We start from the raw sequence: 12560 nt of genomic DNA on the forward strand, positions 1-12560 counted from the left end.
CCCACCACACAACCCAAAGCAGAGGGATGGGCACCATTTCCACTATGTAGGACAGTTAAATTGTGCAGAGTAGGATCATATGGAAGGTTCTGACCTTGCACCCAGGCCCATCTGGTCTACCTCCTAGCCAGGCAGCATTAAATAATAGTATTCATTTAGTCAAAAATCAGTTTTTCTATAAAATTCAGGTACCAAATATTAACAAATTGGCAAGCCATACTGTATCTTCCACTTCATCAAATACTCAGTCGATGAACGGGAGACCAGATATGACATCCGACCTAGTCTTCTGACCCCAGATTAAGGTACATGCAGTATTGGTGTCGATCCCCACATCACCTTCCCCAAGTGATGTCAGAGATTCCTGTTTTATGAGTCAACAATGAGTCCTGTGCTGCCTGTGGCTTCTAGTGAACTGGAGGTGACATGAGAAGGGACTAAAGTTTGTGACCCACTGGCCTCTCCTCTGCTGTCGAGTGGGTTCTTTGGTTCACATAACCCACAGAGACATCAGTTAGGCTGAGGTGGCAGATTAGTGAGGACCTACTCTCTGACACATCTTCCACAGGAGGGTTTTTTAAGTGCACTGTACAAGAGAACAAGGGAGCCTGTGTCAGACAAAGGTCTCTTCCTACTATGGAAGCCCTGACTGTCTAAGCAACATGCTATGTCACTGTGGCCATTTCTTCCTGAGCCTCTTCTCTGCATCCTGGGCCTGTCTACCTAATGTCCTACCTACCTACCTACCTACCTACCTACCTAGTAGGAGAGAAGCCCAGTTCAAAGTAATCCCCTGAGGCTTTGTGGTCACTGATACCCCATGATCAGAGACCCTGATCCTGGGTTCATTATAATGCTAAGTGCCACTCTGGCTGGATGATGCATGTTAGGGACCTGAGTTAGCTCAGAGGTCCAGAGTTCTTGCTGCTCTTCCATAGAAACAGAGTTCAATTCCCAGCACCCATGGCAACCAACACACAATAGCCTAAAGTCCAGCTCCAAGGGAGCTGAGGCTGCCTTCTGGGCTCAGTGTATACCCACATGCACAGAGACATACTCATACACGGTCACATAGACATACACATCAATTTTAAAAGTTAAACTTGAAGAAAAATTTTCTTAAAAATGATGCATGTTTCTCTGCTGCCCTGTGTCACCAGCTTGCTCCTGACTCTAAGGGTCCATATTGTGATTCTCCAACTAGGAACTTCTATGAGCCATACACAATACCTTTCCTAAGTATAGATGCCTCAGTAGTACAGATTGGCATGGATCATTGGCACTATAGGCCATGGTGTGTGTGTGTGTGTGTGTGTGTGTGTGTGTGTGTGTGTGTGTGTGTGTTGCATCTCCCTGGAAAAGGCTTATCACATCAGAATTATTAGAGAGATAGCCAGGTACTGTTATAGAAGGAAAGTGACAGGTGAGTTTCACAAAGGGCTTATAGTGTTTTCAGAAAGAGGCTTTGTCAGTTATCAGGAAGAAATTCTAGACATACATAAGTGTTGAACTTCACTTTTGGGGAAAAAAAAAAAACCTGAGGCAAAGAAGTTAAAAGCACTGTTTGCTCTTCCAGAGGTCCTGAGTTCAATTCCCAGCACCCACACGGTGACTCACAACTGTCTGTAATGAGACCTGGTGCCCATTTCTGGCTTGCAGCTCTACTTGCAGGCAGAACACTGTATATGTAATAAAAAATAAACCTTTATAAACATACAGGACTGTGACGAAGATTGCCAAAGTCCTAACTATTTCAATATGGTATAAAAATATCCCTGTAAGCATGCGGTGGTAAAAAGATTCACATCTACTATCAGTTGACATGTTAGTTTTTTAAGTCAATATAATTATTTTGGAATAACTCTTATTGCACAAAAAAATTCAAATCTACCTGTATATTTGGTCAAAGCTACAGTTCTAGTACTTGGAGGCAGGAGGATTTTTACAAGAGTTCAAGCCTGCCATGGTTATATCTTAAGTTAAAGGCCAGCTTGGACTATAAAGCAAATCCCTGTGCCCAAAACACAAAAAATAAAAGGTAAGTTAAATGACCAGCAAAGACAGAAACACAGGTATTTTTCCTGGACTTTCATATTTCCTGATTTTTTTTCATGTTTGCTGTTTTTTTTTTTTTTTTTATTCACAATCTCTTATTCAATGCCGGTACAACTCCAGGAACATCTGAAGTCTTATCATACCAGAGCTTAGAGTGGCAGAACGATCTAGAAGGAAAAAATGAAATAGAGAAGGGTCGTGTGACTGACTTCTGTGGTCTGTGAGGTGGGGGCGTGTCTGAGAAATGAAGAAGTGTGGGATGCTGTAACTGGGTACACAGGAGCCCACTGTAATCCACACCCCTGTTTGTCAATAGGTGCTCCCTGCTGCTCCTCTTCCTCTCAAGTCTGACCTCCAGTCCTCATCACCAGCTGTGTCCGGTGACTACAGAACTTTGCCTGCAGCTCCTTCAGCAATGCAAACAAACATATCTCTTGGAAACCTGTGGCACTGACTTCGGACCAAACTGGTGGAAAACTCTGAAAGTGTGAGTCCTCGGGCGCCTGACTCACCAGGGCATCTAAGTGCAACAGGCTGTCGCCATCAGGGGCTTCTTCTCAGTTTGTTCCCTTTCCTGTCTCATTCTTAGAAGATAGCTTTGTGGAGAGCAGGCTGGGTGGGGCTCCAAACTACTCCTCACTGTGCAGAACCGTGGCTTGCCCTGGGTGACTCCATTTTACATGCAGCAGTTGGCTCCCTTATGAGTGCAATGCAGAGGTTGGATGACCTCACTTTGTACACAGACACACGCCTGTCCAGGATTATCCACAAGGCACAGGGTGATGATTAACTTAATCCTGAAAGTAAAAAATGTGTCTCCTATATACTTATCAAAATAGGAATCAGTGAGTCCATGTGCCTATCAAAACCATATCAGAGGACCAGGCCTGAGAACTTATCTGACGCCCTCACCTGGACCCCTGAGGAGGACACCTAATACTGCAACAGCCAGGGCCCCCCAGCCTGTCACCTGGTTGTTAGAGTGTCAAGGAACCAGCAGGCAGAGAACTCCTGGCCATCTTCAAAGCTTCAGCTCCATGCCCACTGCTAATGCCTTCTGCTTGAATCGCTTTCCAACACTTCATCTGCTGGTCCATCCTAATGTGCTCCTGCATCTCACCTGCTGGATCCTGTGGTCCTGCGCCTCACCTCAGCAGTGCCACAGAACCCTGAGGCCCAGTGCAACTTGCAACCTTGCAGCTCTCCACCAGCTTCCTTACCAGCCCATCTAACCCCCTGCATTGAGTCTCTCCGTGTGTCTATGACCGCTCTGTCTCGGCCTCCAGTCTGGTCTTTGTAATCTCTGCTGGCATCTCTTTCACTCTTCTGAAGCCATTCTGTAATATAGATATATATGCTAACGTGTGGTGTATGATGTGTGATCTGTAACAATGTCTTAAGATGCCCATGTTCCTGTACTTAACCCCTCACCCACACTTCTCAAATCTGAATTATAATAATTGAGACACACATAAATACACAAACAGACACACACAGACACACACACACACACACACACACACATGAAGGTAATAGCACCTTAAAGAGAAAGGGGTCTTGTGGGAGAGGGAAGGAGAGGGTAATAAGAAAAGGATTAGTAGGGCTGAAATATATATATATATATATATATATATGTCCTAATGAAACCAATGCTTTGGCGCTTTTCTCTGTAAATGGCTGGAAGACACAGCCCACATAGACATAGGAAGCATGAGTCAAATCTGTACAAATGTTGACGCTCATCTCTGTACTTGGAGAATCCTCATGCAGGCAGCTTGGTGTGCATAGTGTCTAACATGGCATTTCCCAGAAGGAGCCCAATTCTATAACCTCTGTGAGGTTCAGATCACATTCCACAAAGGCCTGTGTCCTGACTCCATGAAATGACTTCCAGGGTTGAGATCTGGCAGTAAGGCACACGCTGTAACATCTGACAAGGTCTATAGTATTCTCCTTAGTGTGGAAGAGAAGAGTCTGATATTTGCTGATTTTGTATTCTGAGAGCCACTGGAAGGCCCTTCACTTGAGAGCTTTAAGGACCTAGAGAGCTTGGACATTAACTAAAGCTGTTATTTGAAAAACCTGACCTTCTATGGGTATAAAGCCTCACATCCTTAAGTCATGTGAACATCCTAGTTGGTGGCTGGCAGAATTTTTGTAATGTTGTCATAATATTGTATGAATATGTGGTTTTGGTTTGCCTGTTGTAATGTCTGTTCTTGGTGGTCACCTTGACTGCATCTGCAATTAACTAACATCCAAAAGTGGCTGGCACACCTGTGAGGGATTATTTGATAACTGGATCCTTTGAAGCTGTAGGATCCACTTCTAATCTGGTTCTTTGAGGTGGAAAGCCACATCCTTAATCTAGATCTTTTGAGGTGGGAAGCCACACCTCTAATCTGGGCCACACACAGGAATCTTATATAAGGACTTGGGAGAAGGAAGCTTTAGCTATTTCCCTGCTTGCTCTGGCCTCACTAGCAAGCCCATTCTTTCACTGGGATTAGAACCTTCCCCTTAGGGGTTCCAGCACACACTGAAGGTCAGCTGAGACATCCAGGCTTGTGCACTGAGCACCTTCCATTACTTGGCTGTTCACAGCCAGTCATTGTTCGATTATTTATTTAATGTTTGCGTGTTTGGCAGAATCACATTCTGTATAACCCAGGATGACTTGGATTTGCAGCAATCTCCTTCTTCACGCTCCTGAGGGCTGGGATTACAGGCTTGTCACCAAGCCAACTTCATTTCTCACTTGATTTCCTGAACAAACATCCAGTTCACCTCCAGGCTCTACCCATGAAGAACTTCTACACCACTTTACCCAGGAAAGGACGTTAACTCTTGATTCCTGGGGCCTGAGGCCACATCACACCAATCCTGTGCCCCTCTCATCCACAGAACCCAAAGCAGGAGAATGGGGCTTTGTAGTGGTGCTCAGTGGGCCAGAGGGAAGCTCCTGTCTTTGCACCCCAAGTCCATCTGGTCTACCATCTGGGGCAGAAGCATCAGATAGGGCTGTTCATTTGGCATTTCTCTAAAGATGAACTAAATATTTGCATCTTGACAAGTCACACCGTATCTATCTCCACATCAAAAGCCCAATTCTGCCTTGGGTATGATGACAGGATGTGATAACACACAAGTGGACAGGGGACAAGATGTGGTCATTATCTAAGTCTGACACCAGATCAGAGTACAGTCTGTGTCCCAACATTAGTTTCCGATCCCCAGACCACATTCGTCAAGTGAGACCAAAGCTGCCTATTTCACAGTCAGCAGTGGGTCCTGTGCTGTCTGTGGTTTGGGGTGACAGAGGAAGGTTCTGGGGTTGCAGTCCACTCTCTCTCCTTTGCTGTCCAGTGCATCCCTCATTCAAGTGACCTGTGAGTGGAGGCTGAGGTGACAGTCTAGGGGATGATTAATCTGAGTCATTCTTCATGATAAGGTGTAGTTTTAAGTATGTGATCTGGAGGAGAAGAATAGCTTTGTCACACAGACATCTTTCTTTGTAGAACAGCTATGATCTACAAGGATCCACTATGTCACAGTTACCATTTACTTCTGGGATCTTCTCTGACTTCTGGGCCTGTCTACCTCATGTCACAGTAGAGGTGGGAGTAACAGGGGACCAGCTTATGATGGTCTCCTGAGACTGCATTGTCCCTGATATCACAGGACCAGAGGGCTGCTCTCTCCCAGGATCCATCACCATGCCAGTAGCCACTTTGAATTGTGGGACTTTCTCTGCTGTTCTGTACAAATTTGTTTTCAAACTCTAGGGTCTCTATTGTGGTTCTTCAATTAGTTACCACCAAGAACTCCACATAGCACATTTCCCTGGCTCACATGCCTCAATGTCACAGATTGTCCTGAGTCATGACATAGGGGACATCAGGATACATTCACCATTCATATATTATCCATGGAAGCTTTAATTCACAAGAGCTGGACTGGGCAGTTTAACACAGATTATCTGCCCTTTAGCCCTTCACAGTAGAATCTAGGGGCCCTGTGTCTGTCTAGGTGGAACAGTGAACCCCAGAGCTGCACCTGCTGTGGGGGTGAGGAGTCCTCCTTGTAACACGAATCTTAATAAGTCTTATTAATAAACAAAGAAAACCCCCAACGCAGCCAGGCGGTGGTGGCGCACACCTCTAATCCCAGCACTCGGGAGGCAGAGGGAGGCAGATCTTTGTGAATTCGAGGCCAGCCTGGTCTACAGAGCGAGATTCAGGAAAGGCACAAAGCTACACAGAGAAACCCTGTCTCGGGGGGGGGGGGGGGGGGGACCAACTCTGTGCCAGCTATTGAAGTAAATTCTGAAGGATCAGAGAAACAGAACAAGTCACAGCCAACTTTACCTTGCCAACTCCTCAGCTGATCTTGCTTCCTCAGACTTTAGTCTTCTGAGTGTTCCCCCTAATGAATCTCAGCTGCACTGCTTAAAAGCCCAAAAGCTTACACCTCCTTATTTGAATCTTGTCTCTCCTCCTAGAAATGGACTCTGGTCTCTCTGAGAAGTAGTTCTGTTGTGGACACTGGGCACAGGAGACCAGCTTTGTCCTGGGTGTCAGTTCTCTGCCTCCTGATCATGCATTCCTATGGCTACTCATCAAGATCTGGCAACATGTAACTGGCTTACCATCTATTTGCCTGAAGGGATGGTTCAACATATAAAAATCTGTCAATGTAATCCACCACATAAACAAACTGAAAACAAACAAACAAACATGATCATCTCATTAGATGCTGAAAAAGGTGTTGGTAGGGTTGGGGTAGAGAGTGTCGCAAGGGAAGATGGAATCTAAGGCAGTGTGTGTGTGGGTGTGTGATGGAGCTGAGGTCTGAAATGGAGGAGAGAGTTAAGAAGGTAATGCCCATAAGGGTAGACAGGGGATCAGGACAGGGATGAGGGTGGGGTAAAGAACAGGCCAGGAGGAAGTATTGCACACTGCCAAAGGTCAAAGGGTTTGAGGATGGGTTGGGGAAAGCACAGGGATTTTCGGGTTATGAGTTGGAGTGGAAGATAAAGGGGTAAAGGAGGGAATAGCAGTGAGAGGCTGAGGGCTGCCAGCAGCGCAGAGAGGACCCTAGAGCTGGGGTGAAAAAGAAGGCAAGGACCTGGTGGGGTCTAGACAGTAGGGGTAGGACAGGATGGAATGGAGGGTGGGGGGTCAGCAGTTGGGGAGAGTGGAAGGTGAGACCAGCTCAGCGTGGGGACTGGGACAGGGACTGGGAGGAAATGAAGAAACCCCACCAACAGCCCCAGATACTTCCTCTCTGGCTGCAGACAAGTAACTGCTGCACAGACCCAAAGCACCGACTTTATCTCTTGACTTTCTGCTCTGCTTCAGCTGCCTAGTGTGACCCAGGGTGCAGCCAGTTTGTGCGGGGAGGGACCACATGGAGTGGGGATGCTGGGGTCACCAGAGCCACAGAGACCAGGCTGCTCAGCTTCTGCCCGGGTGCCATGGCCTGTCTTAGAGGGAGGGCCTGAGTCTCCTGGAGCCTCCCCTGGAAGCTGATGTAACCACAAAATCGATCAAGAGTGAATGCATGTGACAGACAAAACACTAACTGCCTGAAGTCACAGCTCTGATTCTGAAATTTTCATGAATCTTATCATCAGGAGGTTACCTTTCTATCCACAGTGCCCTTCTTATCAGAGACTGTGTTTAGAGGAGGGACCAATGACCTGGGCCACAATTACCAAGATCCCTCATTGCAATAACCTGCCTCTGTTCCTCAGGACCAGCCCATGTGTTTGCCCCAAAACAACAGGGTTCAAAGGACAAGGCCACAGCACCAGGAAGGAAGGGTCCTCCAAGCTGAGCTGATGATCCTTGGCCCTAATCAGTCCCTCCTACCCTATCCTCCCAGCCCCCTCAGGATCCTTCTGGATAACTGTACAGTCCAGAGCCTGGGGTCTGCACTCTACCTCATCCCTCACTCTTTCTTCTCTCAGAGGTTTTCAGAAAAGCTGAGAAATTTCTGTTTCTCTTGCCGTTCTGCGGTTTAACATAAGGCACTTTCTGTCTGGCCCTCATATCATATCCCCTGTGACACTGTACTTCTCTGAGCCTTATGACCGCATGCCCTTCACAAGTGAATGTTCGTTCCTCGAAGCAGACACTAAACTAAAGAACGTCTGTGGTGGTAGCAGTAATAGATACACTTCCTCTTCCAGGGTGACCTGGGCTGGGATCACCCCCACGGATGGTGGGCCTTGCTGTGATTCACTGTCCCCTCTGGAGACATTCCACAGAAACGGCGCATCTCAACCATTCTCCATAACTGCTAAGCCAGTCAGGCAAGCAGCAGAGACCACTGTCACTTCCCCCTCCATTGTTTCCATTTGTGTTTTAACTGAGAGTGCCAGCTATAGTGTGAACACAGTATGGAGGCAATACAGACGTGAGAAATACACATTGCAGTACAGAGACCACTCACAGCCTCCCACCACCCCTCCCCCACTGCACCTCCTCTCCCAGGAACTCCCCATCCCCTTTCCATGTATCATCTTATGTTCTGTTGTCCCTCTTCATCTCTGACTTACACCCTCTCTTCCATCTCGGGGGCCTCTGTTTATTTCCTGGTTTCTCCCCACACTTATTCCACATTAAATAACTATGTTTAACATGTAGAGCTGGGATCCCCAATGAGTTCAAGGTCCTTTCAGCTACAGATCTGGGGAGAGCTGGGGTTTTGGGGAGTCACTGGTCAGACACCATAGCCAGCTCAGAGAGCTGAGGCCAGTGAAAGACCCTGTGTCCTAAAGCAAGGTGGACGGAACCTGTGGATCCACACCAAGATTAAGCTCTGTCCCATAAATGCACACACACACACACACACCTTCACAAAAATACATTTCACCTACAAAAACACTCTTTAAAAAAGTAATAGCAAATTCAAAATTTTTTCTACCAAGGATCTGGACTTATCCCATGTAAAAGCCTCTTCTAAAACATTAAAAAAATCATTTTTATCTCATGTGTATGAGTGCTTTATCTGTGTAGATCTCTGCACCATGTATATGCATCGCCTCTGGAGGCTAGGAGCCTTCATGGACTCCCCTGGAACCGCGGTTACAGAACGTTGTGAGGTTCCAACCTAGGTCCTTCAAATGAGCAGCTGGTGCTCTTAACCTTGGAGTCTTCTCTCCAGAACCCAGAAGGGTCTTTTCCTTGGAAGAAGGTTTTTACTTGGAGAACTTTCCTGAAGGTCTCAGTTTCCAGTGTCACGGAGGTAAGGAGAAAAGCACAGACTTCCTTCCCCACAAGACAATTTTGTTTTCAACAGGGAGAGATAAAAGAAAGGAAATGGATGTGTGTGTGTGTGTGTGTGTGTGTGTGTGTGTGTGTGTGTGTGTGTGTGTGTGGTGTGACTAGAGAGGACTAGGGGAGGGGAGACAGTGGCTAGCAGAGGGACAGGAACTGGAGGCTGCAAAGACTTTTGGGATGATGGGGAAGGGACCTGGAGGGGCAAATGAGTGTGGAATGGAGGAGAAACTTGAGAAAGAGCAAGGGGAAGTGAGGAAGAGCTGGCTAGAGGTCCCAGGCAAACCAGAGGGATGGTCTAGGAGACTGGGCATGTGTAGAAATCTAGAGAAGAGGGGAAACTGCTAAAGCAAAGATTCTGGGCCACCTGGTGATCAGGGCAGTAATGACGCTGTGGGAGCCCACAAAGGTTTCCAGGTGAGATCTGAGCTTGCTTTACTCAGCAGAGCTGCATTAGAGGATGGACTGACCATGTGCATGGTTACCAGGTGTTTGGAAGGGGCTGTACTTGGCTGAGCTCAGGGGAGGTCTTTGGCTCCACCTCTTGGCATTTCTACAAAAAGCCCTTTAGAAGAGCCAGAAGGGGTCCGTGGATATTGATCCAGGCCTTCCTGAGGCTATCCTGTGTATCTGTTTCTCTCCCCTCTCTCCTTCTATCTAAATCTCTTATCCTGCACTCTTCAAAAGTACCCTGGGGTAAGGGCTCCCAGCCGGGCTCTGTGCACATGGAAACCTCACAGGGACAAGGGCGGTTAAATTCTGCAGAGAACCACCTGAAGGTACCGACTTTACCTTTCCTGATTCTGTGGTTGAAGGCCCCCGAGGGCTCAGCTGCCTGTGAGTGAGGTAGGCACCAGATGCTAGGATGGCAGGAAGGCAGTCTCCTTGCCTCTCAGTTCACATGGCGCTCTCTGAGCCCCCAATCCTGATGGAAATCACAGTGCACTGGGTGGATCAGAGCCACGGGGCCCCGAGGGATCCCCGAAGAGATGCAGAAAAAAGATGGGAACTAGGAACCCACAAGGCTGGATGGAGCACGGGAAGGACTGAATTCACAGCCCAGGTGCCTGGGACTTCGCGATCTCTGCACAGGGTCCTCTGTGGAGCTGTGCTGAAGACTCCCTGATTCTCTGGGCAGCCCCAGTTGAACCACAGGTCTCAGGAAAGAACCATGACAAAGGCTGCAGCCAGGGGGGAAATCTCCCCCTGCTTTTGTCCTTTTTCATTTCATTGAGCTGTCTGGGATTTTTGCTTGGGGTCGGTGAGTTCCATGGAATTTAACTTGGAGGAGGCGGCAGGGGTGGGGGAGGTGGGGAGTGGGGTGGGGTGGGGTGGGGTGGGGTGGGGGAGGAAGGCAGTGGATTACTGAGTCAGGAAGGTCGCAGTCTCCTCACAGAAGCCCCTGGCCTTCCCACAATCACCAGGACTTAAGTCCGGACACACCCTGGTCCTCACCACTTCCCTCCCAGATTCGCTTCAGTGGAATGACAAAGTTAAGGGAAAGTCGCTGCGGGGGGGCAGGGAAGGGGCTGCATGAATGAGGAGGGCAGGGTAGCAGAGAGGGGGTAGCTAGTGACACCCTCAGCACCACTGGGATCAGATGAAGCCTAAACAGTCACCAGTGCGGACCCTCCATGAGGAGGTCTCAGACAGCTCCCCTGGACCTAAGGCTTGCTGTGCTCTTGCCTTCCTGGGGAATCCTCACAAGCTCTCCACCATCCCGGGAACCACTTTGTCCTTCAACTTTCTTTTCAAACTTCCCACCATGTTCTCCAGAAGATCACATAGAGGCTTCCAGGGACAAGGCAGCCACAACCACAACCACATAGGTTCCTACTTTGCTTTTTCCTCTCCCTCTCCCTCTCCCTCTCCCTCTCCCTCTCCCTCTCCCTCTCCCTCTCCCTCTCCCTCTCCCTCTCCCTCTCCCTCTCCCTCTCCCTCTCCCTCTCCCTCTCCCTCTCCCTCTCCCTCTCCCTCCCTCCCCCCTCTCTCTGTTGTTTGTTTTAAGGCAAGATTTCACACTATTGCACGCACTATAGAATCTGCAATAATCCCTTCTCTCCCTCAGTCTTCCAAGGTTCAGGATTACAGATTTGTCCCATCAAGCTCAGCTCCAATTCCCATGTGATTTATCAGAGGGCTCAGCTCCCTTCCCTGCCCATCCAGCCCTCCCCATTTCCCCATTCATAAAGTGCATTTACACCTCTTCCACCAGGTGTCCATCTGTGCTCCTGCCTGAAGACACCTCAGCTAATCAGGGGCTAGCACACCTTGTCCACTATGGAGGACTCTGGTGATGCTCCAGGGTAGGAACTTAAGGAATCTTCTCTGCTTGCTCCCAAGCCCATATAGTTTACCTCCTGGGGAGATGGCATCAGATACTGGTATTCATTAGGAAGGAGGGGGTTTGTTTTTTCTGTAAATGGCAGGCACTAAATATTTTTAACCTCTCAAGCCTCACTATGTCTGTCCTGGATCAAATACTCAGTTCTGCATTCAGTGTAACAGATGCAGAAGGCAACAAGCTGATGAATGGGCGCAGGGGAGGGCGGGGGAGCAGATTTGTCTCTACAATAGATTGGGGTATATCCCAGGTACTAGTATTGGTGACCACCCCCCACCCTCCCTGCCCAGAGTGTCTCCAGAAGCTGATCTCTTTCCAGTGGGCACAGAGCCCCTTACTCTGCAGACCACGATGTGTTGTTGGCATGAAGTAAATGGACATTTCAGTGGATCCTGGGACTTTGGCCTCAATGGACACAAAATGTTGCATGTTGACTCAAACACTGAACAATGGACTGAAGTTGATTCTGGATCCAGCTGGATGAAAGGAATGTGGGAGAAAAGCAGGGATGTAACCAACTTCTTAAAAAAAATCTCACAGGGGGAACTGCAGGTCCTGGCTTGAGCAGTTCAAGTTGCACTGGGAAGAAAAGCTGGAGCCTATAGGTAAGTGTTAAGAAGGGGAGGAGACTCACTCTAGATGTGTGTGTGTGTGTGTGTGTGTGTGTGTGTGTGTGTGTGTGTGTGTGTTAATGTAATCACCATGAGTTCTTGGGTTGATGGCCATTTTTTTCATTATTCACTTTGTTTCTCACCCTCTATTTCATTGTGGTGAGAATATTCATTTTTATATTGTTCACTCACTGTGGTTCATGCAGGCTGTCACAGACTGAGCATCCTTTACATCCTTTTCTTTTCCTCATTCTAGACTCACAGTTG

This window comes from Peromyscus maniculatus, chromosome 16 (genome assembly GCF_049852395.1).
Source record: "Peromyscus maniculatus bairdii isolate BWxNUB_F1_BW_parent chromosome 16, HU_Pman_BW_mat_3.1, whole genome shotgun sequence".
NCBI classification, from domain to species: Eukaryota; Metazoa; Chordata; class Mammalia; order Rodentia; family Cricetidae; genus Peromyscus; species Peromyscus maniculatus.